At 41.2% G+C, this 23,257-nt stretch overlaps 1 protein-coding gene across 3 annotated transcripts in view; it reads left to right on the top strand.

Moving 5' to 3' along the window:
* TENM2 (teneurin transmembrane protein 2) overlaps positions 1–23,257 on the top strand; it is an 860,742-nt gene that overhangs the window by 472,502 nt on the left and 364,983 nt on the right. The gene's annotated exons all lie outside the window — the stretch shown is intronic.

Here is a 23,257-nt window from a genome sequence, read left to right as displayed (position 1 = left end):
ATGCAAGGCACTGGTCGCTAAGGCTTTTCCAGGTGACTCCGTGGAATCACCATTCTGTTCCAATTAGCATGATGGAATTAGGTGTAGTCCTGCTTTGTCTCAGTTTTTTTGTTTCTGCGAACGTGATGTATGTGTTCATTTGCCTGATGCAGAAACAGAAAGGAAAAGTAGTCAATGAACAAAAAGGAGGCATCTTTGCAACTAGGGCTGCCAACCTCCAGGTAATAGCTGGAGATCTCCTGATATTACAACTAATCTCCGGCCAATAGAGATCAGTTCACCTGGAGAAAATGGCCACCTTGTCTATTGAGCTCTATGACATTGAAGTCTCTCTCCTCCCCAAACCACTCCCTCCTCAGGCTCTGCCCCAGAAACCTCCCACTGGTGATGAAGAGGGACCTGGCAATGCTATTTGCAACAAATTAAGATATGGTAAATGTAATTAGTTTAACTATCTGGACTGATACAAGTTCATTTTATCTAGATAAGTATGCTGTTTCTGTAAGCATTTTGAAAATGTATAAAACTATACTGATTTCTGAAATTGTAATTCAGGGCATGCCTTAAGCATATGCTTAAAGATGACAAAGAGTTAACACCTAGTCTTTGGTATCTTTGTGGAAATTTCAAATTAATGCTGCCTGTGACACTGACAGTGTTTTGCTTGTGAAATGCTAAATTGTTTCAGCTCTGAATATTCTCATCTTAGTTTTAAAAGGTGCGATCTTTCCCACCTACTACTATCTCTGGCTGCGTGAATCATTAATTATTGCTATGATTCCAACAGATTCCTCATGCCATGTATTTAAAAAATACCAACAAAGGACATGTTTCAAGAAACTGTCTTAGGAAACGAAGGCTCTGAATATATAGATCTATAGATCTATATCTATGTATGTATTTGAAATGTTTATATCCTGTTCTTCCATCCCAAGTGCATTCCCGTTTGAAACAAATTAAACATACTACAACCGGCTGGAAGTACAACAGTTATGGAGAAAGCCTATCTTGTGGGCCCAACTACTGACTAGATGGTGGGGAAAAGGGGTCCATGAAGAAGAGCTTTTCAATATAATTTGAGTGTTCCAGTAGGGTGATATGGTATAAGACACTCCCATATCCTGGTCCCAAACTATTTAGCATTTTAATGCATTGTTTGTCTACCTCAAAGGTGCTGGAAGAGTAGTAGATCAAAGGCAAGTATAGCTTGAAAATTTTGAAATGTAGCACATACAGCAACTTGTCCACACTATTATATGCTGAACCAACTTAACTATCAAAAGATAGGTTACATGGAAGGTTCTTACAACACATCTTCTTACAACAACAGGATAGAAATATGATGAATTGCCATGTGAAAGATTACCAGATTTGGTGTGATGACCAAACATGTGTCTCTGTGTTCCCTTGAACACGTGAACACATAAAGCTGCTTTATACTTAGTCATACCATTGATCTATCAAGGTAAATATTGTCTATTTTGACTGGTATCTCAGGCAGAGGGTTTTCACTGCTCCTGCTGGCTGGTCCTTTTAACTGGAGATATCTAATTTAATTACTACAATTTAATCGCTGTATTTTTCTTCCTCTGCATATGATGCAAATGTAAGGGTGCTTTTGAAGGATTACATTGAAAGAAGTATTATCTATAGTGATAGGTGAATCAGGAACAGATTGTATAACTTGATTAATTTGAATAACATCTGATGAATGTCCAAGGTTTATCATTTTAATATCACATGTCAGTGTGTGAAAGCTGTAGACCCTTTCACACCACAGATTTATTCATTTATTGGGTTAAAATCTCTTTAACCTGTTCTCTCTCTAAGCATTGTATCAAGAACATGACAAGACCTAGAGGGATCCTTGAAGGCGAGGTGAGGGAAAACCAGGACAGCCTCTGAATGCTGCTGGTCATGGTTATCACTACCGTATCCAGGAATGCTGGGGCCAAATGTAATACAGTTGCTTCTTCATAGTCTCTGTGCAGACCCACATAACAGGTTCTGCACGTGCACAAAAGCAGCTTTGGAACAAATACCTCTTGTAAAGGGAAGGAAGTACTTTCCTGATCATCCAGTAAAGCACAGCCAGGCATATGCATTTTGGTTTCTATTGCTGTTAAATAATTGTGATTGAATGTTATCCATACTATGATTTATTTGCTTCTTTGTCTCTAAATAGAAAATAAAGACCTTGCTTTCTAGATTTTTTTACCACATATAATATTAGGATTGTCAGCTCTGCCTCGGCAAATGCCGGAAAAGTGTGAAGGCAGTACCTGGGGAGGGTGGAATGTGGGGAATATGTGATATTATTTCCAGGTTAGACTGTAGGAATTTCCCATAATCTCTATGGTGAAAACTGTAGAGACATGGGGAAAGCCCTACAGCATCACAGTGGAGTCCATTTTCTGGCCATTTCACCCTCTCACTCCTCAGTTTCTCGAGGGTGGGGAATTGGGGGCGAGGGCAGGCGGTTACCTGCCACTGGTGGGCAAATGGCACTGTACACCTGAGATGTATTCTTTGTGTAGTGTTACTCTGCTGGAAATTTAGAGGTGAATTTTTCAATTTACCATGCAACTGAAATGCGTCTGCACAGACATTTGTCCCATACAGCAAGATTGCTGCCACACATGCTCCAGTACTCTCTTAGCTTGTGCCCCAGTTGTAGTCAAGTTTTATGGTTAATTATTTTCTTGTGTATGTTTCTCGGTGATGCTGTACCTTAAAACTTTGCAACGTCAGTGACCAAAAATAATATAAGCCGTTTATGCTTGGTAATTAGCAGTGCATTCCAGGCTGAAGTACCCCTCATAGTTTTTAAAATATTTTTTTCACACTGAACCGTCATTCCAGATGTCACTGTGAAGCCAGCACATACCTGCTTTGCATCTCTTAAGATCCCCTTTAACGCGACCTTTTGTATTTGCTCAGCCCCCTCGTCGAAGCATTCACTGAAAGAAGCATGCAGAATCCCAGCCGGCTTAGCTATGCAAACGACTATTGCTAATAGCTATGCAAACGAAGGAGCAGGCGAGTAGGGGGGTGGAATTTGTTTGACTTTCTTCTCTTGCATTGGGACCATGAATAATCATTTTAAAGGTTGGGTTTAAAAAATCATAATTGAACGAGGAGCAGAATCGACCCTGCATAAATGGCCATAGTGAAATAATATAGGAAAAGCAAAGTTGTTTATACAGAAGCAAAGACTGCTATAGGATATAAGTAAGCAATGGGGAAATTCATGAAAGAATTAAAAGAGGAAGGAGGTGTACCAGAAGCCAAAGGAGGTTTACACTTCCTTAGGGAATAGTCTGGCTGCTGATAAAAGGTCTGTCATGAGAGCAAAAATCTGCATGCTTTGTGAAAGCCAGGTTCTTTATTCAAAGTGATAGGTTAAAAACACAGATATATAATATGTAGGGTTAAATATGAGCTTTTTCACTTGTTCTCTCACTTATTTCTTTTAACTGTAACAAATTATTGTTTCCAAGATATGAAGATACCATTAAGCATATGCCAAGTAATCAGCCTGCAACTTTAATGGTTGCATGAAGGAAAGGAATTTTCTAATCTTATTCAGTGATGTTTTTCCCAAGACAGCCACAGATTTTGTAAAATGAGGGTTGTATCTTCTCATTATAGAATCTAATCTTCCCAAAAGACATTCAGCAGCTGCAAACCCTCACATCTTTTTGCTGTAAATAGTTTTTTTATTATTTATTCTCCTTTAACTAAAAAAAGAAAAGGCCATCAGATTATTTAACAAGACAGGAATATAACAGTTTTGGCTTCTGATTATGGCAAATCCATATTTTGACATATTCTGGATGTTATTTTAATCTCAAATATAGATTATGTGGTGTTACTCCTATATTTATGGTATTCTTTTAAAAAGTGACTGATAAGAGTAATCGATTTCAGTATGATAAATGTCAGTCCGTTATTCAAGATGGCAAGGGTTGATTGAAAATAGTTTTGAGTAAGAAACAGAACAGATATGTTGTGGAACTGTAATTTACATTCTGGGATGGTGAGGGAATTGCGATAGCTATATCCATTCTTTCAAATTATTGGAGGGTTTTTTTCCACCATACAAACTCTGAACAAGCTAATTGCCTGAGGCATGTTGTTTTCCTGATTTCTCTCTCCTATAGAACTGTCCCCTGTCATCTTTAGCTTCTACAAATTATTTCCTCTTTAAATGTGTCATGAAATGTAAATAACAGGAAATTCTTGGGACGCTAAAGCAATTTTTTGCACTTTATTTTACTCCCCCTTTACCCCTTCTCTGTCATCTTCATACTATTCTCTAATCTTGACATGTCTAGAGGTGGACGAGAAAGAGAACTTTAATGTTTAATTGCATCTGCATGTCCTACAAGGAGGGGCACAGGGAAGCATACTGTACTTTGGTTTCTCAAGCAGAAATTTGATTTCCCCATGCAGTTACTGGCCATGTCCAAACTTGCTTACTTTTCACAAGTAGAATAATTCTATCTGTGTTTAAGTTATCCTGTGTTAAGTTAAGGAAACCATTGCTGGGACACACAAAACAATAGATTGGATCTCTACATTTATTCAGTGCTGATTAAAAGATCCAGGTGAGTGAGAGGAAAGTTGCTGATTTTTTTTTCTCACCTGCTGCAAGTCTGAGATCCAAAGACGAGTGAGCAGATATTCACTGTTTTACTCTCAACAACAGTAGCCTCCCCATTCCCCTGTTTCCAGAATGACTGAGGAGGCGATCTGCTTGAAAACATACCAAACAAACAATGTTAGGGTGTAATAAACCACTTTTTTCTGATTCTGATCCCTTCTTCAAACACTGGATAGGCTATCGGTAGCCATACCTTTATTGTAGCAGTAGAAAAGAGCAAGAGTCCAGTAGCACCTTAAAGACTAACAAAAATTCTGGCAGGGTATGAGCTTTTGTGAGCCACAGCTTACTTCTCATGAAAGCTCATATCCTGCCAGAAATTTTGTTAGCCTTTAAGGTGCTACTGAACTCTTGCTCTTCTCTACTGCTGTGTGTGTGTGTGTTAAGTGCCGTCAAGTCGCTTCCGACTCATGGCGACCCTATGAATTAAAGTCCTCCAAAATGTCCTATCTTTGACAGCCTTGCTCAGATCTTGCAAATTGAGTGCTGTGGCTTCCTTTATTGAGTCAGTCCATCTCTTGTTGGGTCTTCCTCTTTTCCTGCTGCCCTCAACTTTTCCTAGCATGACTGTCTTTTCCAGTGACTCTTGTCTTCTCATAATGTGGCCAAAATACGACAGCCTCAGTTTAGTCATTTTAGCTTCTAGGGTCAGTTCAGGCTTGATTTGATCTATAACCCACGGATTTGTTTCCTATCAGCTTTCTTCACTGTCCAGCTCTACTGTTACAGACAGGCTAAAACGGCTACCCATTGTGATCTTTACCTTCTTTGTGTGTATGAAATGGGATTAATTTCAAAGTCCTAAGTTAGGCAGCAGCAGTGGGGCCAGTTTGCTAGCAGAGGGAACTGCTAGCGTGATGCTATGCAGTCTCACCCAACGGTACCCAGAAGCCAAAGACTATGCTAACTACAACTTACTGTGTCTAAGGGAAAGTTTCAAAGGCTTCTCCAGCTAGCATAATTTGCATTAGTATGTACCACATACAATCATCCATCTTACACGGTCCAGGCACATTTAACAATGTTTCCACTCTTTAAATTGGCATAAACACTGCTGAAGTCTAGGTGCTTCAGTTGGGTTGGCTTTGAATAAGATCCAGGCTCTGTTCCATGTCCAAGTCACATCAAAGGAAAAGTTGACATTAATAAAAAGAAGAACTTCGATGGTATTTAATTTGATTTCCTGTTTATAGGTCTGACTATTGTTTCATTTTCTCAGGGAAATTTGGAGGCGACATCTTTTAGGATCCTTGTGTTATTGGACTACATTGAAAGGCAGAAATGCCTTCTGAACACTTTGAAGAAATCTACTGCTATGCTAATGCACTCACATAAGCGTACTTGCTAGTATTTCTATTTAAATCATATAGCATGGGGCAGCTGTGTTCTTTTGCTCTTATCTTGGGATGCCTCAGTGTAGAGAGTCAGAATCAGTATTCTGTATCTGGGGTGCCACAATGGGTAAATCATGTCTCCTCACAGTGACCCAACTGACCTCTGAAGGTGCAGGTAACAGAAGTAGTGCCTTAGTAAAAGCTTCATATGGGAAGAAACAGTCTGTTCGATTCCCTGGTCCCATGCTGTTCAGTGCTTTATAGATAAAAATGGTATTTTTGAATTTCCCCCCGAACCAGGCTGCTTTCGCACACATAGGATAATGCACTTTCAATATACTTGTCAGGCTTCAGCAAATACACGGCGTTTCAGGCAATAGAACTCGAATCCAGGCAGAGCAGCGATTCAAAGATTTATTCCGAAAGTCAATGATTTTAGTAAGGAGGCAAACAAGGCTGGAATACATGACTGGGGTGGAGAGGATACATATATAGGACTGATACAATAGGGTTATAGGAACAAAGAGACAATGTAGTCGTTTCCTGCCGGTAACGACTTAAGTAAAACTGAAACAGAAACCATTAAGAGCAATCAGTGGAGGAGACGGCCGAGCTCCCGGCTTTGTGCGCGGGACCCGATATCAGATGGGAGATTTACACGGGCGGGTCCCAATACAAATGTAAATCCCTGGCCGGAGTTCGTGTGCAAAACGGGGGGGGGGGAAGGAGTGCACGAAGAACCCCATCTTGTTTGTGGGGAAACCATCTTGTTTGGGACCGGAGCTGTCAAAAGCCCTATCTGACATCCCGCCTCTCCAAAGACCCCCTCCCCGGGTTCCCAGGCTTGTCGGGACAACACTCGGTGTTCTGCTGCGACCCACTCATCGTGACTTGAGTTCAAGTGTTTCCAGTGCACCAGGTACTCCAGCTGACCTCTCCGCAGCCTGGAGTCCAGGACCCTGGAAATTTCAAAATTCTGTTCCCCCTGCACCATGATGGGCGTCGCCGCCGGGGGTTCGGGGTGCCAACCGGGAGCGGGAGAAAAGGGCTTCAAAAGGCTCACATGGAACACGGGGTGTACCCCTTGCAGAGTCTTGGGGAGGTCCAGTTCGGCAGTGACCTCATTGATTACTCGGGATATGGTAAACGGATCCACGTACTTTTGGCATAGTTTTCTACACGGACGCAGGGACTTTAAGTTCTTGGTGGAAAGGTACACCTTTTCCCCGACCACTAGATCCCACTGAGGCGCTCTGTGTTTATCAGCCTGCGCCTTGTATCATTCCTTAGCCTGGTCCAACTGTTTAACAATTCCCGGCCAGGTATTTCTGACGGTGTTAGACCATGCCGCCACCTCCGGGGGGTCGAACTGGGGAACATCTTTCTCAAGAACTAACTAGTAGAAAATAAAAAAGATGGATTCCAGCCTAATGTCAGGCTTCAGCAAATACACGGCATTTCAGGCAATAGAACTCGAATCCAGGCAGAGCAGCGATTCAAAGATTTATTCCGAAAGTCAATGATTTTAGTAAGGAGGCAAACAAGGCTGGGATACATGACTGGGGTGGAGAGGATACATATATAGGACTGATACAATAGGGTTATAGGAACAAAGAGACAATGTAGTCGTTTCCTGCCGGTAACAACTTAAGTAAAACTGAAACAGAAACCATTAAGAGCAATCAGTGGAGGAGACGGCCGAGCTCCCGGCTTTGTGCGCGGGACCCGATATCAGATGGGAGATTTACACGGGCGGGTCCCAATACAAATGTAAATCCCTGGCCGGAGTTCGTGTGCAAAACGGGGGGGAGGGAGGAGTGCACGGAGAACCCCATCTTGTTTGCGGGGAAACCATCTTGTTTGGGACCGGAGCTGTCAGAAGCCCTATCTGACAATACTTTAGCAATCATTTAAAAGTGGATTTCCTGGGTGCAAATTATTGGTAAAGTGCACCAAAAGTGTATTAGCCAATGTATGTAAAAGCAGCCTAAAAGGGAACTAGCAAAAGTCTTTAAACAGTGCAATCTTAAGCAAAATCACTACTTTCTAAATCCGACTGATTTAAGTCAGAGGACTTACAAGGGTGTAACTTTGCTTAGGATTGTAAATATAGTAAAATATGTTCAGCATGGTAAACTCCAGTTGAAACATTGGTTGCCATTTTTTGAACCAGTAGAAGTTTCCAAAAGATTTTCATAGGCTGCACCCTCCTATATTCATAGGAATATGATTCAGTATAAGACCACAAAATATTTTAATCAAGCCCAGTAAGTAGTTGACTCCTTCCATATGGATACTTTCAGCAAGCCATATCTACCAGTCAGGTTCAATGGCTGCTATCTTGGATCTGAAACTCTTTTTTTAATGCAAAACTATTGTGTAATAGTGTACATTATAATGTATATAACAATAGTATACAAAACATATACTATTTCTTTTGCTCTACATTTGCCTCTTTTACAAATGATTGGTCTGTCTGATCTTTATTTTCTTTGTGACTACATTCTGCTATTCTGAGAGTGCCTTTTCTTTTTGTTTGTACATTTTTACACATATCATTCTTCCAGATGTCTCGTCTATTTGACAATTTAAATAATTTGCAAATAATATTGTGACAACTTCCTTTCCAACTGCTCAGTTTGTGAAATATATCTTCCTTTTGACCTACATATAAGTAAAGCATACATTTTTGTCCCTGAATTTTCTACATCCTACCTATATTCATAGAAATCAGAGGTTCAATATAATCCAACCCAGTAGGTAGGTCTCCTTTCATGATCATAGAAGTTCCTACAATCTTTGATAACTTGATGTAACAAGTGACAAGTAGATAGACATACTTTTTATAGCATTTTATTTTACTTTGTGGACTACATTTATTGATTCTGATTGTGGGAAGCATGTGTTATATTTTGTTCCAGTGCTGGCTCCCTGGTAAGGTTGCCAAATTCCAGGTGTGACCTGGTGATCTGCAGTTATAACTGGTTTCCAGACTACAGAGATAAGTTTCCCTGGATAAAATGGCTGCTTTGGAGGGTGGACTTTGTGGCATTATACATGCAGAGGTCCCTCCCCAAACCCCGCCCTCTCCAGAATCTACTACCAAATTTCCAGGAATTTTCCAACCTAGTGTTGGCATTGGTTCTTGTAGGTTATCCGGGCTGTGTAACCGTGGTCTTGGAATTTTCTTTCCTGACGTTTCGCCAGCAACTGTGGCAGGCATCTTCAGAGTAGTAACACTGAAGGACAGTGTCTCTCAGTGTCAAGGGTGTAGAAAGAGTAATATATAGTCAGAAAGGGGGTGGGTTTGAGCTGAGTATTGTCCTGCAAAAGTATTGTCCTGTAAGTATCAAGATAATGTGCTAATGAGGGTATGGTATGTTAATATGGAACCATTGTATCCTGAAGTGATCTGTTAATGTGTGTAATCCAAAACTAATCTGTATGGCTATTGTTGAATGTTGTCTTTGTCTGGAGGTTTTTCAGGGCAGGAAGCCAAGCCTTATTCATTCTTAAACTCTCCTCTTTTCTGTTAAAGTTGTGCTGATGTTTGTGAATTTCAATGGCTTCTCTGTGCAATCTGACAAAATAGTTGGTAGAATTGTCCAGTCTTTCAGTGTCTTGGAATAAGACCCTGTGTCCTGTTTGTGTCAGTCCATGTTCAGCCACTGCTGATTTCTCAGGTTGGCCAAGTCTGCAGTATCTTTCATGTTCTTTTATCCTTGTTTGTATGCTGCGTTTTGTGGTCCCGATGTAAACTTGTCCACAGCTGCAAGGTATACGATATACTCCTGCAGAGGTGAGGGGGTCTCTTTTGTCTTTTGCTGATCGTAGCATTTGTTGTATTTTCTTGGTGGGTTTAAACACTGTTTGTAGGTTATGTTTTTTCAAAAGTTTCTCCATCCTATCAGTGACTCCTTTAATAAATGGCAAGAATACCTTTCCTATGGGAGACTGTTTTTCTTGAGTTTTCTGATTTTTGTTTGGTTTAATGGCCCTTCTGATTTCATTCTTGGAGTAGCCGTTTGCTAGCAGTGCGTGATTTAGATGGTTAGTTTCTTCCTTGAGAAACTGTGGTTCACAGATCCGTCTTGCACGGTCCATTAATGTTTTGATTATTCCTCTTTTCTGTCGGGGGTGGTGGTTGGAGTTTTTGTGTAAGTAGCGATCTGTGTGAGTTGGTTTCCGGTAGACCTTGTGACCTAACTGAAGGTTTGATTAGTGTTGGCAACTCCAACATTCACACAACACAACTGTATCACGGTCAAAGGGAAGAACAGCAGAGATGATCCTGTGTTTCATCATATACAGTTTCAGACTAGGGCTGTGCATATCGGCTTTACCGAGCTGAAAATAGAAAAAGGGGAATTTCAACAAAGCCAGATAGCTGCTTCCTAAATAATCTGAAGAGTTATTCGGGTTTTTCGGGTTTTGCTATTCCCCTATGGATCTGTGCTGCGGGCCTTCTCCAGGGCTGGAGAAAGCCTACAGCACAGATCTAAAGCAATTCCACACTGCCTTGATTCCCCAGAGCCCTGCGAAGTCTCAGGAAGGCAGGCAGGGGGGCTTCATTAAAATGCATACTGCCAAGGCATGGATGCTGCCAAGACAGCCTTGGCAGCATGGATCTTAATGAATACTCCCCACACACATGCCTTACTGAGAATCCCATAGGAAGGTGGGGAAGCATTCTTTTCTCTGCAGCGAAAGGAACTCCCCCCACCTTTCTATCTGTGACAAAAGGAACATTCCCCTGCCCTCCTATCTGTGAAATTTTTCAGGTTTAATAAACCTGAACCCAAAAAATACTTGGGGAAAGATCCATGCATACCCCTATTTCAGCCTGTAAAAAGCACTAAGGAGCTGAAGAAAGGAAAACTGGTTGGAATTTTGGGTCTGGAATAAAACGACAGCAGCACTCAGGGTGTACATTACTGGCAGGAAGTGAGTAGGTAGGTGATGGGAACTGGTTGGATTTTATTTATTTACTTTATTTATTTATATCCCGCCTTTCACCCCCAGTGGGGACCCAAAGAAGCTTACATTGTTCTCCTCTCCTGTTTTATCCTCACAACAACCCTGTTAAGTAGGTTAGGCTGAGAGCATTGAGATCGTGGCTCAATGAACCAAGAATAATCTGGAAGAAGCCAGGGCCACACCAGCAGTAGCAAGCAAAAGAAAAGGATCAAGGTGTTGATTAAATCCTCTATTGTTACTTTCTGATTCTGATGCGTTTCATCTGTGGCTTCGTCAGGCGGTGTATTATAATCAGGGAAAATACACTCATAGAATAAAAGCAAGTCATAAACCATGTACCAAATTAATTTAGAATAATTTTTAAAAATATCTTTAAAAATCTTAGGAATCGACAACCTGAAAAAGTCTTTTAGATAAGTAAAATATTATTTTAGAAGATTCTTTGGTAATTTAACCCTAGGAAACTAGCAGCAAAATTCATTAATTATTAAATAATGTGTAACTGAACAACTATTCTGCTTAGCTATCGTAGCATAAATCTCCAGTCTCACCTTGAGCAATAAAGATAGAGTCAGGGTCAAGGGGTTATATAGTTTTATGCTATAGGTGTTCATTTAACTCCTTAAAGGACCATAGTTCAAAGCATTCTTAGGATCATTGTCCAACTCCTAACAATATCCTAACAATATCCAAGAACATATAGTTGCCAGGTATGGACTCTAGCTAAGGAAATCTGCTAGTAAGTTCTATAGCCTGTGAAGTATTGTATTTTGGTACCCTTAAGGAGATAACAGTTGTAAAAAGCCGTGGCAGGTGAGAATCCCCATATTGATTTGAACTAACAAAGAAATGCTGAAAGCTTCGAGTCATATAGAATATAATGGCCCCATATACTAGAGAAAAATAGAGGAAGCAACTTCTGTCTAACACATCATGTAGAATGTTGAAATATAGGCACAATATACACTTTGTCAGTGAAACAAAGCCTAATTGTAATATATTAATAACATTACAACATTTTCATATGAGAAAATGGTACAAGATCTATCCCATCTTTATTGTGAAAGGTGGTTAAAGAAGTTGCAAACAATGGGGACCTCAAACATATATTGGAATCTGTCGTGTACTGTGTGATATTTGGAGTAGTCTGTATGTATGTGCCTCCTCTGATTTAATCTCTTAGAAGACAATTTCCACAGTGCTTTTGCCATGGATACACTTTCTCATAAGAAAGAAGTAAAGCTTAACATTAAGGAGTATCCTTATGTACCCATACATGCCCACAGATGTCACATGCAGGAAGAGAAGGACTTTCTTTTCTTTCAAAGTAATTGGAAATGCTTTTTGAATATGACAGGTGGGGTTTCATTCCTCAGTACATTTCAGCCAATGTAAGTTTACCTTACTTTCCCTTACTACTCCTTTTATTTAAATACTCATTATTAAAAAGTTATCATAAGTAAAAATCCATGAATCGTTAATAGCAGTGACTGACTAATGCTGCTTTAAAGCAAAAAAAAAAAAAAAAAATCACAGTAGCCAACCTGACAGTGTATTAAAAATTTAATAGCAAGAGACTAAAGCCAGTCCCAATGGCATGGAATATGTCATGAGTAAAGTCACTAGACTAGGCACTGGATCACAACAGATTGCAGAAAACCTAGATTAAACTTCATTAACTGCAGGAGGATAGCATTTTATCCTTAACGTGTTTGGGGGGGAAAATCACTTTGCCTTCAGAAGCTAATGTGGGCTAAGGAGGCTGTATAAAAAGGATTGAAGATCCATCATTTACAAGGCATGATAACTTGCAGTTTTATAACTTGAAAGACCTATCACTAGAGAACTGTAATGTAAAAACGCTGGGTAAACATCACCTCATAGTGGGTTTAGAGCACAGTAAGCGGTCATGGGAATTGACTCTCATGTAGGTTTAAAGAAGCACAGTTCACATTCTCCTGCTCTATTTGTTTTCCAAGAGTGAGGAAGTTGTTTTCTTTCCTGGATGCCTGAACAATAAGAATATGCATGTCGTGCTGCCATAACAAATCTCTTCTCATTCTGTCATTTCTCTGAAGACGGAATACGTATGATCATCTGTAAGATATTCTTTAGTAAGGCCAGACCTGAACTATTGTGACTTTGGACCATTTTTGTGTATATGTGGTTATTATTGCTATGTGATAAAGTTTTGTAGATTGTAGTTGTGTCTGATGCTTAACTGTCAGTTACTTTCAGTTAGCTGAGCTGTAAACTGGTATAGAATACTTTGACTTGAAGTTGAAAGCAGTTGGACATGGTTAGGTTTGCCAGCCTACAGGTGGCAGCTGGAGATCTCCAGCTATTTCAACTGATCTCCAGGTGACAGAGATCAGTTCAACTGGAAAAAACGGCCGCTTTGGAAGGTGGACTGTATGGCATTATACACCATTGAAGTCCCTACCCTCCTCAAACCCCGCCCTCCTCAGACTCCACCCCTAAACTCTTCAGGTATTTTATGGTGTCCAGCCTCCAGGTACTAGCTGGAGATTTCCTGCTATCACAACTGATCTCCAGCTGAGAGATATCAGTTCACCTGGAGAAAATGGCCGCTTTGACAATTGGACTCTATGGCAATGAAGTCCTTCCCCTCCCCAAACCCCGCCCTCCTCAGGCTCCACCCTATAAATCTCCAGATATTTCCCAACAGATAGAGATCAGTTCACCTGGAGAAAATGGCTGCTTTGGCAATTGGACTCTTATGACATTGAAGTCCCTCCCCTCCCCAAATCCCACCCTCCTCAGGTTCCGCCCACAAAACCTTCCACCAGTAGCGAAGAGGGACCTAGCAACCCTAAGGTATTTGCCAACTTGGATCTGGCAACCCTAGACATGGTGGTCTCCAGCATGAGCTGCGGTATGCAACTTGCCTTAATTGCAGTGCCCAGAGATAGAATTGGACTTTGATACTTAACAGTAATATTTCAGGGGCAGGTTCCAGAATACCATTCATGGAGTTGCATTTGAACACAGTTTGTCACTTGTCTTCTGATGCAGCCATGTCAGAAGGCAGAGGGGCCTGGAAAGAGGGTGGGATGTGGTACTGGTAGTCAAGGTCCAAGTATCCTTTTTTGTGCCTGGTACAGACTTGTAACACACATAATACCTCAATCCCATACAAACATACAATCTCATGAGTGCTGAAAGAAAACTTTTAATTTGAAAATTATATTTTCTGCATTTCTGAAATTACACTAAGGCTCACATTGCGGATTTTCTACTTCTGCTCATTTTGCTTCTTCTGTGTAACATCAAGTTGAGAAAGAGTCCTACAAAGCTTGTAATGTTGTGTTTGGTTCTAAAGTATCCTGTCAATGTTTGGATATTTTTGTTCTAATTGACCAATGCAGGTGCAAACCTTTATAAACAGGTCAGTTCACTTTAAAAAATTATTTTTCAGGCTTTTTTCTCCCCTAAATTGAAAAATCACCATTACCTCCCCAGTCATTCTCTCTTGCAAGTTCACACTTGATAGACAAAACAGCTATGTGGCTCAGCTGTTCTTACCCCACAGTAGAACACATGCAGTTTTTGACGAGTGCCAACTTGTTGAAACAGCTTTCATCTTCTTCCACAGTCACTGGGAGTGTGCAAAAAAAGGGGTGGGGGTGGGAGTAGGGCTGTGCACACTTCACTGAAAATTGGTTTCAGTTCTTATTTGTAAATCCCATTTCATGAGATAAAAAGGGATAGTTCTATCTTGTTGGAAGGAGGACATATTGAAAAAAAATCTGAAAAATTATATCCACCAACGTCTTTCAGCATTAACTTTGTAGCTTCTATGTTTCTTCAAACATCAGCCATAGGATTTTTGACAGTATCCAATAGGTGTTTAGTCAACAAACCTGGATCTTTGACAAAAACAGATCATGAATCAGATAATGTAGCACTACTCTCTCCTGCTTTAAGTATACCTTTTGAATAAAGTGGTGCTAATGGTGATATTAGGGAAGGCAGCATGGTACAGCCCGATCTCGTCAGATCTCGGAAGCTAACCAGGGTCAGCCCTGGTTAGTATTTGGATGGGAGACCACCAAGGAATACCAGGGTTGCTATGCAGAGGAAGGCACTGGCAAACCACCTCTGTTAGTCTCTTGCCATGAAAACCCCATAAGGGGTCGCCGTAAGTCAGCTGCGACTTGAGGGCACTTTACACACACACAATGGTGATATTACCTAACCGTTTTTCGAAAGCATTAGTTTGGAGTTGCATGATGAAACAGTTAAGCTGTTGATCACCAGTTGCAACAATTCTGTATCTATACTGAAATTGTTTTCATCGTGTTTTTACTCATCTACTTTTTTAGATATTGCATTGCCTGAGTCAGACTACAGAAAAGCTTTCTCATTTGGAAAAATAGAAGGATTCGTCAGTAGCCTCTAGGTTATTTTTTAGTTTCTTTTGTTTAACCTAGTTACATTTCTGGTTGCTTGATCTGGATTTATAGCCAGACATGGCAGCAACGTTGGTGTGTCTGTTTGTGCAAAGTAGCAGCCACATATATTTTGGGCCTGTAAATCCTAGTAGTGATGTGCCTGCGTTATAGTATTAATTCCCAATGACAATAATACAGGAGGAGGTTGAAGAATCAAAGCAGTTGTTTATTAGGCCCCAATATACAAACTGAGTGGAAACTGCCCAGATGCGCAGGACAGCTTGCACACCAAACAAAGGATTGTAACAACGTTTATAACCTCTGGTTAGGGGTACATAGATCCAATGCCCATTGGGTGTTTACTCCAATATCTCATTAGAATAGCCTATAGAGATTGCCCGAGGCTGTTTCTAAGCAAACACTTGGTTTTGTGATCTTTGTAAGCAGGAAACCACATTCCTTAACAGGAAGGTAATTCTGAGTTGTTTATTGGTGAAGAGCTGTACCAGGCAAGCACTGTAATCTGTTGGCCTCTTAGTTGTGGATGCCACCATTCCCAAAGCTTCCATGTGTGCGCATATGAATGTGTGCTTACACATGGTATTGTGCTAGGCGTTAACTCTTGTCCTGGGCTTAGCATCTTTATAAATGCAGTATGCGGTCTGAATATAAAAGCATACATTACTACTAATAATAATGATTATAGGCACTACAGTAGCAGCCAGCATTAGGGTTACTCTGAGTGGCAGCAGGAGAAAAGAACATGCTGACATTGCACACAGCATGATGTCATTTCCAGGGAAAACCGGAAAGTGATGCCCCCTTTGCTCTAGGAATCACTGGGTATTCTATTGTAAAACCACAGAGCTCCTGGCTATTCCTAGTGTTAAGGGATGTCATGTCTGGTTTTTCTTGGAGGTGAAGTCATGGCATATGCAATGCTGGTGTCCCCCCATGTCCTCGCAAGTTCCCACCAGTTGCCAGGCATGGTCTGGCAACTCTAGCCAGCATTGCTGCCGTTGCATCTGTGGATTACTGGCTTGTACCATATCATTTTGTCTCAAATGTGGATTAATGGCTTGTACCACCCAGTTTGTCCTCTGGCCATTATCAGTATATAGTTATAATTATTCTTGGCAACTTTCTGTAGTCTGTAAAAAACAGACAGTTATCCATCATTTGTAATTCTGAATGTTTGGAGGATAAGACTTAGGGTTGCCAGGTCCCTCTTCGCCTCCGGTGGGAGGTTTTTGGGGCGGAGCCTGAGGAGGGCAGGGTTTGGGGAGGGAAGGGACTTCAATGCCATAGAGTCCAATTGCCAAAGCAGTCATTTTCTCCAGGTTAACTGATCTCTATTGGCTGGAGATCAGTTGTAATAGCAGGAGATTTTCAGCTAGCACCTGGAGGTTGGCATACCTAATAAGAGTCCTGTCATAGAATCGAATAAATGTTGGACTTCTAGTTTATTTCTGAGATCCCTTTGCTGTGTGATTATATGTTTCAAGATGTTAACTTTCTCGTCTTCTTGGATTTGCAGATTTATTAATAGTTACTAATACTGCTTTGTCAAGTATTTATGAATATAGCAAAATAACCTTGTGACTTTCTGCAAGATGCACAGATACCCATGATAATCATAAACACAACTAATACTTTTACAATGATTTATCATATTAAAGGTAAAATTCATAACTACCAAAATATTAAGTGATGATCACTATTTATTCTTGAATTTCAGCCTTTTTATGTGAACTATGCATATTGTTGTGTAATTTTAAGTAATATTTCATTTGGCACCTGACTTTGATAACCTCAACATCTCTGTTTAAAGGATTTTTAGTTTTGGTAAATGTGGTCAAGCTGATTTCATGCTAGAAAACATAGATCATTGTCTTTGGGATACCATATATTCACATATGGCAGAGCATATGCAGATTTCAAACTATGAAAATCCTTTCTGTTTTAACTTGCATCTCACATGCAGTGTTTAAACACAGCCAGAATGTGTGAGAATATATCATATATAGTTTCTCATATTTTTGCAAGGTGTGCCACATCTCAGAATTGCTGCTTGAATTGTTTTTCTGGAAACAGAGCAGTAATAAATCTGATTCTGTTTATTTATTTTACTAGACATATAGCTTAACATTTCACAAGCATTCTGCTTGTTACTGGATTCCTAATGAGAAAAAGTTAGGTCCTGTTATCAATTGTAAATATATCTCCTAGATCAGTGATACTCACTCAGTGGCTCAGGAGCTGCATGTGGCTCTTTGACATGCCACCTCACTCTTCTGAGTACTGTTCCCCAATGTGGCACCTCTCCCATGTTTCAGTGGGACTTGTGGTTGGTTGGTGGTTCCTACCTTGAAGCAGCCACCACTGGAGAAATGGTAAACTGCAAGTAGGCTTGTCAGCTGGTGGCTGGCACCCAGTGGGAAATGGGTAGGGTTGCCAGGTCCCTCTTCGCCACTGGCAGGAGGTTTTTGGGGTGGAGCCTGAGAAGGGGGGGTTGGGAAGGGGAGGGACTTCAATGCCATAGAGTCCAATTGCCAATTCAGCCATTTTCTCCAGGGGAACTGATCTCTTTCAACTGAAGATCAGTTGTAATAGCAGGAGATCTCTAGCCAGTACCCGGAGACTGGCAACCCTAGAGATGGGGGAAGGGATAGGGGGATGCTGTTGGGATACACAACAGGATGTCCAGAGAAAACAATAGAGTTTCCAGTGATTCCTAGAGTGGTTTTCCCTGGAAGCGATGTCACTACATTGTGCCAGCTGCATGGGTTGCCAGCAACACTAGCTAAAGGGATGGAATGAAATGTATAGCTTTTCTGGTTAATAGCTACTACAAATGCAGATCTTCACAAGTCACAAAAAGTGTACTACTATCCTAGATCAAGTAAAGAAAAAAGGAGCTACTGGCACTGAGAGTGATTGGCTGCTACTATATCAACCTTTGAAGTTTGTGTTCTTGATCCCTTTCTAACCAAGAATGTGGTTAGATCATTCAACAAAACAAATATAACTGACTATGACTTAGTAGACTGGCACCATTGTAAACAGGCCTGCAGTTCTCAGTCACAAAACCTTTCTATATCTCAGGGTCTCATCTGCTGAAAAAGTAGAGCATAACCCAGGTCATGCCCTGCGGAGTTCATTCTTGCTGGGTGCACCCATGAGGTCTGACAAGACCAGTGTCCTGCATATGGAACTTGTCTTCACGATGATAGTGCTGGTTGTAGACAATAGTAGATCATAGGGATTGATCAGTAGGGTTGCCAGCCACCAGGTACTAGCTGGAGATCTCCTGCTATTATAACGGATCTCCAGCTGATAGAGATCAGTTCACCTGGAGAAAATGGCCATTTTGGCAATTGGACTCTATGGCATTGAAGTCCCTCCCCTCCGCAAACCCCGCCCTCCTCAGGCTCCACCCCAAAAACCTCCCACCAGTGGCGAAGAGGGACCTGGCAACCTTATTGATCATACTGTGTCCTGGAGGCTCAAAGAGGAGCTCAGCAACTGTCATCCTAGGGCATCATATGTCTTGCAACGTTGCATTAGTCCCTTTGGCGAAAGTGGGACTATTGTTTTGACTTGAACCACTAAAATTGGTAGTGTATGGTTTGCGTTCTCTCTTACACATTGTAGCTCCAATAACAGTAATACTAATAATATTTCCCAGACTTTATTCTGCTGAAGATACCTTGAAATGAGGGTTTCCAACTAGCCGGAGATCTCCTGCTACTACAACTGATTTCCAGCCAAGAGAGATCAGTTCACTTGGAGAAAATGGCCGCTTTGGCAATTGGACTCTATGGCATTGAAGCCCCTCCCCAAACCCCACTCTTCTCTGTCTCCGCCCCAAAAAATATCCCACAGGTAGCAAATGAGGGACCTGGCAACCTTACTTGAAATGTAATTCTAACAGCATTGTCTGAGTGATGCCAAAATACGTTTAATATTTCAAATATAACATTTCATTCAGCCTGTCATGAAAGGAAAAAAAAGAAAAACCGCAACATTCAACTTAACTAGAGATTTACATTTCTCAAACTATATGTGTAATATCCAGCCTCTACTAGTAGGGAAACAGATATTTTTAAACTGTTTATTTGAGGTAATCCCCTTCTATATTTAATACAGAACTATACAGTGAGGGGAAAAAGTATTTGATCCCCTGCTGAATTTGCCCGTTTGCCCTCTGACGAAGAAATGACCAGTCCATAATTTTAATGGTAGGTTTATTGTAGCTGTGAGAGACAGAATAACAACAGGAAAAACCCCAGAAACCCAGAAGACAAAAGTCAGAGATTGATGTGCATTATAATGAGTGAAATAAGTATTTGATCCCTTTGCAAAATATGACTTAGTACTTGGTGGCAAAACTCTTGTTGGCAATTACAGAGGTCAGACGTATCTTGTAGGTGGCCACCAGGTTTGCACACATCTGAGGAGGTATTTTGTCCCACTCCTCTTTGCAGATCCTCTCCAAGTCAGTAAGATTTCGAGGCTGATGTGTAGCTACTCGAACTTTCAGCTCCCTCCACAGATTTTCGATGGGATTAAGGTCTGGAGACTGGCTAGGCCAGTCCAGGACCTTAATGTGCTTCTTCTTGAGCCACTCCTTTGTTGCCTTGGCCGTGTGTTTTGGGTCATTGCCATGCTGGAATACCCATCCTCGACCCATTTTCAATGCCCTGGCTGAGGGAAGGAGGTGCTCACCCAAGATTTGACGATACATGGTCCCGTCCATCGTCCCTTCGATGCGGTGAAGGTGTCCTGTCCCCTTAGCAGAAAAACACCCCCAAAGCATAATATGTCCTCCTCCATGTTTGACGGTGGGGATGGTGTTCTTGGGGTCGTAGGCAGCATTCCTCCTCCTCCAAACACGGCGAGTTGAGTTGATGCCAAAGAGCTCGATTTTGGTCTCATCTGACCACAACACTTTCACCCAGTTCTCCTCTGGGTCATTCAGATGTGCATTGGCAAACTGCAGACGGGCCTGTACATGTGCTGTCTTGAGCAAGGGGACCTTGCGGGCTCTGCAAGATCTCAGTCCTTCACGGCGTAGTGTGTTACCAACTGTTTTCATGGTGACTATGGTCCCAGCTGCCCTGAGATCATTGACAAGTTCCCCCAGTGTAGTTCTGGGCTGCTTCATCACCGTTCTCATGATCATTGCAACTCCACGAGATGAGATCTTGCATGGAGCCCCAGACCGAGGGAGGTTGACAGTTAGGGTTAGGGTTGTCACCTTCTCACCAAACTGCTTGGCAATAGTCTTGTAGCGCAGCCCAGCCTTGTGCAGGTCTACAATCTTGTCCCTGACATCCTTGGACAGCTCTTTGGTCTTGGTCATGGTGACTAGTTTGGAATCTGATGGATTGATTGCTTCTGTCGACAGCAGAACCCTAACCCTAACCCTAATCTGGCTGGTTGAAAGGGGATCAAATACTTATTTCACTCATTATAATGCACATCAATCTCTGACTTTTGTCTTCTGGGTTTCTGGGGGTTTTCCTGTTGTTATTCTGTCTCTCACAGCTACAATAAACCTACCATTAAAATTATGGACTGGTCATTTCTTTGTCAGAGGGCAAATGGGCAAATTTAGCAGGGGATCAAATACTTTCCCCCCTCACTGTATATATTAAGATGTTACATGCAGAAGAGCTTCTGAGTCACCTTGGTGGCAATGCAGCGGTCACATTTTCACATGGTTAAGCTACTCCTGAACAATTTCTCCATCCCACCAGACACAAACCATTTTTACTCCTCCCAAAAACCAGTCAAGCAGCAGCCTTTTTCTGATTTCTTTTCCCCTGACAAGCAAGATAAATATGTCCTGCACAAAACAATTTCCTCCCATCCATCCTTCTACATTGGGAGTGCCAAAGTTAGTGGGAAAAGGTGGGTATCTGGGTATTTCCATCATAGAGAACAGTAATTGCAGAGAAATGCCATGGCCATAGAGCCTAGTGAAGTCATCTGTTAATACTCAGGCTTTAAAACAGATATGGCTGTACCAAATTCTATTGGATGAACACTTTGGTACAGTGATTCAGATTGACTCATTTAAAGAGTAAAGCAAACTCAAAGTAAGGAAGGATGATTTCATCTAAGTCAGGTGGATTAAATGACTAAACTGACTAAACTGAGGCTATCGCATTTTGGTCTCAACATGAGACGACAAGAGTCACTGGAAAAGACAGTCATGCTAGGAAAAGTTGAGGGCAGCAGGAAAAGAGGAAGACCCAACAAGAGATGGATTGACTCAATAAAGGAGGCTACAGCCTTCAATTTGCAAGATCTGAGCAAGGCTGTCAAAGATAGGACATTTTGGAGGACTTTCATTCATAGGGTTGCCATGAGTCAGAAGCGACTTGATGGCACTTAACACACACAGGTGGATTGGTTTGTTTCCTTCTGGAAGAAGTACAAGGAATGCAACTGTGGTGAATCCAAATTATGTATATCCTTAACTTGCCCTGACAAAGTAAAACTACCCCTGTCCATTCTTCATCATTCAAAAATGTATCTTGTTGTAACACACAAAGGAACTGTGGCCTCCAAAGTGCTGTTCATTGCAGACAGCTATGTCTTTAAGCAGAAGCAATATGATACATGTGTGGGTGTTTTGGGTTATCTGCTATGCACAATTTACAGCCACAGTTCAATACGTTATTTGTTGTGTGGATCTATGCAACCACAAGGTTGCATTAACACTCCGGTGGTAAGAAAGGCTATTTTGTCACATTTCCAGGAGATAAAGACAATTAGCCATCAGTTTCTTCAGCCGTCTGGAGTTTTTGTGATCCATGCTCTTCAGCCGTCTGGAGTTTTTGTGATCCATGCTCTTCATTGTTATCTATGCTTCTTCATAGCACTTTGGGCTGGTGGGGGATAACTCATGGTCTGGAAGGGGATGGACATGTGTTTACTGAACATACATATTAAGAATTGCATTCCTGTAAGTATATCTTTGTACCTTCTTCCACATATTTCAACCTGTGAGGTTGACAAAGGACTCTCTGTTCTAGGTCTCCTGCTTTTCATGGATTATTGATGGAAGGCCCAATGTACATAATACAATTTGCCATGTTCCAAGTTGATAATGTGATGTCCAGTGTGAGTACTTGCCACAAGTGCTTAAAAAAAACCTTTCCATTGTGCAGTGTTTTCCCTACTTCCCTCTCCCAGAGCTCCAGAGATTTTTTTAATCTCATAAGTCATTACTAGCTTTCTAAAGGAGGTTATAGAAGCATTAGCACTTTGCATGAGAACCATAGACACACAGATGGCTGGATGGTCTCCATTCTTTTAGATAGTTTGGAATCAGAACTCAGCTACTAGAAGATACAAAGTCCTCATTCTCAAACAGTATAACACACATGTTGAGTGCCATGGGCTAAAAAGATCATATGAAATCTGAGTTTTTTCATTGGATTCCTTGGTTGGCAGCTACCAAGTCAATGCACACAATGCATGTGGTAACTCTTATGCACAAAAAACATGCCATGTGAAAAGAGAAAACTCCCTATGTCTCGTAGATTGGCTAAATCTGCACTCAGAAATGGGCCTACTTGTAATTGGACTGGAATATTATACCCCAGGAAAAGGGCTTTGCAAAATCTTTATATTATGCATATAATGTATAGTTAACATTTGAGAAAGCTTTCACTGTGATCGGTTAATTATTGCATTTCATGTTGCTGCTGCTACAAGGGGGAGCATCCATTTGTATTTATTTATTATTTCCAAGGGTTAGAAAATTAGAAGACTTTTAAACTAAAGCTTTATCTTCATTCACCTGGACATATTGCATAAATCAGCATATAACCTGATGCAGGAGGAGATTG

Source organism: Euleptes europaea, chromosome 1 (genome assembly GCF_029931775.1).
Source record: "Euleptes europaea isolate rEulEur1 chromosome 1, rEulEur1.hap1, whole genome shotgun sequence".
In the NCBI taxonomy this organism is placed as follows: domain Eukaryota; kingdom Metazoa; phylum Chordata; class Lepidosauria; order Squamata; family Sphaerodactylidae; genus Euleptes; species Euleptes europaea.
The sequence above is the reverse complement of the archived record's forward strand: the minus strand, read 5'-3'. Positions and strand labels throughout refer to the sequence as shown.